The sequence below is a fragment of the Salarias fasciatus genome, chromosome 1, assembly GCF_902148845.1.
Source record: "Salarias fasciatus chromosome 1, fSalaFa1.1, whole genome shotgun sequence".
Lineage (NCBI taxonomy): Eukaryota > Metazoa > Chordata > Actinopteri > Blenniiformes > Blenniidae > Salarias > Salarias fasciatus.
In genome coordinates this window covers 18,511,062-18,517,061 of record NC_043745.1, presented here as the reverse complement: position 1 = coordinate 18,517,061, position 6,000 = coordinate 18,511,062, and positions in this window count along the sequence as shown.

Genomic DNA, 6,000 nt, shown 5'->3' with positions numbered 1-6,000 from the left:
GCTATGGGCGACGGACCCAGATGTTGGCAAAATGCCTGGATGTCCGTCTGTATCAATGCTCACACTTCCTTCATTATAACCGCACCTCTGCTCCGTCACCAAAACCCCGGCCCTCCCGTGAGATTTCCCCCACAAGCGTGTCTAAAAGTCATCAAAGCTGAACTCTGAACTGGAGTCTCCTCTTCTACTCTCATCACTCACTGAATCTTGAAACTGAAGACTCGTGATCTGAGCCTTCTGTCCCCATTAAGTTTGAAACAAGGGGATAAACTTGCCTTGTTTTGACAATTTGTTTGCTTGTTGCTCTCTGTCCTATTATTTTCTCTCTTTTTACCCCAAAGCCTGAACTGGAACAGCAGGACATCTCCACATGTGAGTCTGGTTCTACAAAGGCTTCTTCCTGTCAAAGGGGTTTTTCTTCTGCATTGTCACCTTTGCTTGCTCATGTGGAACTGTTGAGTTTTTCTCTGTGAAAGTGCCTTGAGTATTGATACCATTTAAAAAAACAAAAAAAAAAGAATTGAACTGACTGTCTTGCCATCTTACTTTCACATTTGAGGTTATACCTGCCGCCTACAGCTTCATGCATACAACCAAATAAGCAGTTTCTCTCATGATGTATTACTTACACTCACTTACTTTCTGAAAGTGGAATTTGTGCAGATAAAACAGCAAACATGTGTTTTACTGCGTAAGGTCTTTGTGCATCTATAAATGTAATGGCTGTTAGTATTTGGCTCTCAGGTTGGCCTGTCCAGTGTCTGTGATTCTGCTTGTGGAACCACCTGTTATACTCATGAGGAGCACACAACTCACTGAAAGGATGTTTAAACTTTCTTGCCCCATCTTCAAATGCAGTGAAGGTGTGTGTGTGTGTGTGTGTGTGTGTGTGTGTGTGTGTGTGTGTGTGTGTGTGTGTCTGTGTGTGTGTGAGTCAATGTGAAGTCTTTGATGTATGATCAAGGATTCTTATTGTTCACGGCATGACTCCGGCTAGCGTAAACACTGCACAACACTTTCATCTAACATGCACACAGATAGCCACACAGTCACACACAGGGATAAGACACAGACAGATGCACGCATGCCAGCACACACACACACACACACACACACACACACACACACACACACACACACACACACACACACACACAGAGAACTTCATACATGTGCATAGGTGCACAAGCAGAGACAGAAAAATGAAATGGAAGAAATGCAATATAAGTGTGGGACTAGGATTAGGCGGAATGCAGTGTTTTTCACACTTTTCACTTCACTTCCTTAGTCCCATCTCTCTTCTCATATTGCACTTTTACCCCCCCCCCCCCACACACACACACACACACGTTTCATTTCTTGTCATCGTTCAATACCTCTTCAATACCCCTCCTTCCTGTGTTCCATCTCAAGCCCTCTTTCCTTTTTGAATCCACATTAACCTTTGAAACCTTTATTTTATCTCTCCATTCTTTAGTATTTCCAATCTTTCTTTCATGAAGTATCTCTATGTATTAGATATCACTTAGCATTTGTGCATTCACATCACTTCACTCCATATTCTTACCTCCAAAGCATTTCTAAATAAGTGGACTGAGTGTCGTCTCCATGGACCCCATACGCCTGTCATCCACCATCTCATCTGCTCTTTCAAATCTTCATTGTTTCCTGTTTCCATATTCATCTTTTGGAGTCATATTCCTATTTAATTTCCATAATATCCTCATGGACTGTAAACATTCCTTTTTTTTTTCCTCGCTCACGACACTTTGTGATTTTGTTTCTGCCTCTTTCTCTGTCTGATGCTCACCTTTTGAACACAATATAGACCCCTTTTATTTCCCCTCTTCTTTTTTGCTGCTTTCATTTCACCTTTCAAAAGCTTGGCTTTTAAATGGTCTCTTAGTAACTAAAGTCCTCGGATACTATTTCTATACCCCCCCACAGGCATCTGAGTTCTTTTCATACCCTAGGATATTAATTTTTCTCAGCAGGTGATATTTTTAAAAATACATTTGCTTGCTGTTGTTCTGGCTTTAACTGTATTTAGAAGAATTAAAATATGCTAAGCACCTCAATTATAAAACTTGTGCTACGTTCAGTTAACACAGGTGTGTGCATGTACCTATGAAAGCTTTATAAAGCAGTTGCTGTTCAGTGTTGAATGTAAACTGTGAATTCATTCCAGTGAAAACGCAGCTGTGGGTGTGCATTTTCTGCCTTCATCAGGGATGCAAAATTAAATTAGACCAAATAAACAACAGAATTTAACAACGCAAATGAACCAATTTAAAGATGTAGTGCAGAGAAAAAAAAAAGTGGATTTAATCTTCAGGATGTGTTTTCCCTGAGGTTGTGTACACGGGCTGCAGGCTGTGTGGATCAGTCTGGGGAAAGCTGGATGGTAACATATTGGAAAGATTTAGGTTCAAGATAGTTAACTGTGTTCACGTTGAAAAAATACACATCTTACAAAAAAAATTTTTGACACCAGCTGATTCAAGTCATTTTTGAGTTAATAGAGTTTTTCTACAATGTTATAATAACCATTAACGCTCCCTCAGAAGGGAAAAACTAATGGTGCAACAGAAAAAAAAAAAAAAAGCGGCCTCTTGCATACATAAGACCAAGACTCTCTAGCTACCATCATCTCATCATCTTTTGAACATATACTTGGATTTGCAAGTACTCAGCTATACCACAGAAAGCTTCATGGTGTACATGGCGGTGGTGTAAAATCCAGTTTTATTGCGGTTTTCTTGCCCCGTAATTTTCCCGCATGTGTTGCACTACATCCAAAATTTTGTAGCGTGTGAGGAACACAGTGCCGCGGTAACTCAGTGGGGAAAATCAGCATTAGTAGAACAGAGCTTCACATAATCTGAGCAAAATTGAGCTCTGAGGTGAACGAAACAGTGCAATGCGCATGAAGCTCTGTGTCAGTGGATACAGCTGAGCAACATATTTAAATGACATTTCCCACTGATGCTTGGCTGAGCAAGGAAGTCCCAATGGGTACATGTTAGATGTGTTGCTGTTCGAAGGTTACTGTTCCTGCATCTTATCCGCGGTATCTCTCCCTTGGGTTTTAGATGGGAGGGGCAGAGGAGCAGAGAAAGGGGGGAGGCACACGTGGAAAATAGACACAATAGACATTGCACGTTTTGTGTAAGTGCACTTCTATTTATATACAATATAGTCATGCAAAGAAATGCCTTGGATTTCCAAGGACTACATGATGAGCTGTAACTCAAGAGTCATTGGCCTTCTGTCCCTCTATTCCTCTGATTCTAAAGCCATTCTCACTGTACATACTGTATATCACAGCAGGCATCTCAACAACACACTGATTAAAATATATGCATCACATTTTACTGGTTAGTATCCAGTACCTAAAGCAGGATTTGTCTAATGAAGCGGGGATTGTACTGTCAGTTTATAAAGCTTTCATTTTAACAAGACAAGGTAAAGTGAGACTTTTGGTTATGATGAATGTTCTCTAGTGGTCCTTTAAATGATGTTGCACGGCTATTTATCTTCCTACTGTAGCCGGTGTGTGTGTGTGTGTGTGTGTGTGTGTGTGTGTGTGTGTGTGTGTGTGTGTGTGTGTGTGTGTGTTTGTATTCCTATAGATGAAATTGCACAGCTGTTTTGTAGCTTCTGGTTGGTGCAGAAACATGTTCTATTGATTAAAACACATTTCTCCCCTCTGGGAAAACATTAAGCAACAGCAAAAGTCTGTGTAGTACATGGACAAAAAAAAAAAAAAAAAAAATTAACCAGCACACCTGATAGGATTATGTGCCTATATATAAATCTGAGGAAATATTTCACCGACGCCTGACTACTATCAATACATAACATCAAAGTGGAATCCATTTCGCATAACCTAATTCAACATTTACGTTTTCAAGTGTGAGATAAATCTTGGCAGGTGATATCTTCCACAAGACGCAGAGGCAACGAGGTTAATTAAAATGATGCAGATAAAACAAAAGAAAAAAAAAAGTGTGGCCCAAGGCACCCGTAAGAAACGGAAGGACAAATCTCAGAAGGCGTTTGACAAAAAAAAAAAAAAAAAATTCAAACTCAAGGCCCAGTTAATAAAAGTACAATAATAGCCTGTTAAGGAACGTTAGTCTTGACTGTATTGTTTGAATTTCATTTGATTCATGCTCACATGCTGAAAACGCACAGAGGTGCCAAGTACAGATACTTGTGAAGGTAAAAGAAATTAGTAAAGTGCTCAAAAGAATGTACTGATTTTGAAGTGTGTTAATTATGAAAACTAAAAGTTTTGCATTTTGTACTGAAACTGTCTAACTATGGATTTATGAGCTTACTTATGAATAGTTAACTGATCATAACACATTTCATAGTTTTAATTTTTGCTTTTGGACTTCTGATCAGTGATTAATGGGGAACATTCTCACCGTTTAGTGAGAAGGTCCCCGGTTCAAGTCTGGGTCTCCAGTTCCCCTCCCTCAGCCCCAGAAGATGTATTTAATGCTTTCTGGTGATTGCTTGTCGGTGTGAATGTGATGAATGTATGAATATGTTTCAGCGCCCACCCTGTGATGGACCAGTGACATGTCGAGGGTAAATCCTGGAAGTGTGTTTAGTCAGCTGGGATTTATTGTGGTACAGAGGCTGAGTGGATGTTTTAGAAGTGTGAACTTTAATTAAAACAAGGTAACACTGTGTTCAGAACAAGGTAACAGCTATAAAAACTAATTTTATGTTATCTTTTGGAAATCTGGAACAGTAATAAGAAATTACAGATTTTTTTTTTTTTTTTTTAATCTGAGAGGTTCATCGAAGTTACTGTTGTTTTTCTGGCACTTTCCTGATTTTGGGGTGCTTTCATCAGAGAAACAGTCCATTAAAGATCAACTAAGTCAAAAACTTTGTTTTACTTTGTTTTTTCCCACCTCTGATCAAAGACTGCACATTAACACTCTGAAATGCTTCATGCCTGTGGATTCATGACTGAATTGTGTGGAACAACACAATTAACTGCATGATTTTCCATGATCAACCACAATAAGGATTTTGTTGCCCATCACTAAAAAAACAAGCAAATCCAAACTGAATCAAGATGGATGGTTATACGGATGGATGGATGTTCTCTGCGCTGGTGTTTTTGAGAGGTGAAAAAGTATGACGATGAAGGAAACTGTGGAAACAGCGGCTTGGTGAAATATTTATCCCTTTTGTCGAAGTTACGGCATCACCGCCGTCCTCTTTAAAACATATTAGATCAGTCGTCAGTTAGTCACGTCTCCATTTGAATTAATATTACATTAGAGTGTTTGTTCCTGCGCGTACATCTACTTGACTTTGATGACAAAAACTACTGATCATATTTCTTGACAGTACAGTATTTGACATGGCCTGATTTCTTTCTTGTGTTTCTCTCCTGCATCTTCCTCTTCCTCTTCCTCCTCTTCCTCACTTCCTCGCTGTCTTTCCCTCTAGATAGTCAGATGACTTTTGAACAGATTGAAGAGAATATTAATTGCCTTCCTAATTTATGTTAATTTATGATAATCTACACACTCATCGACTCTCAACGGGCTCGTTATCGAGATCGTTTAAAACGGCCAGGAAGAGATTCAGTCTGTGTGACCCTGAAGGTTGCCAGTTCAATTCCCAGTGAGTTGAGCCTCAGGGCCCGAGCAAGTGAATTTAACCCTGAATGAAGGAGTGTAAAGCTCTACTCTGAAACTGGCTGATGAAGACAAAAATCTCCAACCCATCAGATGAATGACAGGCACGACTCTTTCAGTGTATCCTGTGAAACACACACATCAAAACACACACAGATACTGTAAATCTCCTCACAAAGCCAGGATCTCTCTGAAATCTGTCTGCTCTAATCACTCCATCAATGCACTAGTCTTATAATAACATTGCAATGTTTTCAATGTGCTGCTGTAGCTTTATGCAAATGAAATATTTCATGATTTGCTAAAATGAGCAAAGGAAAAAAAAAAACTG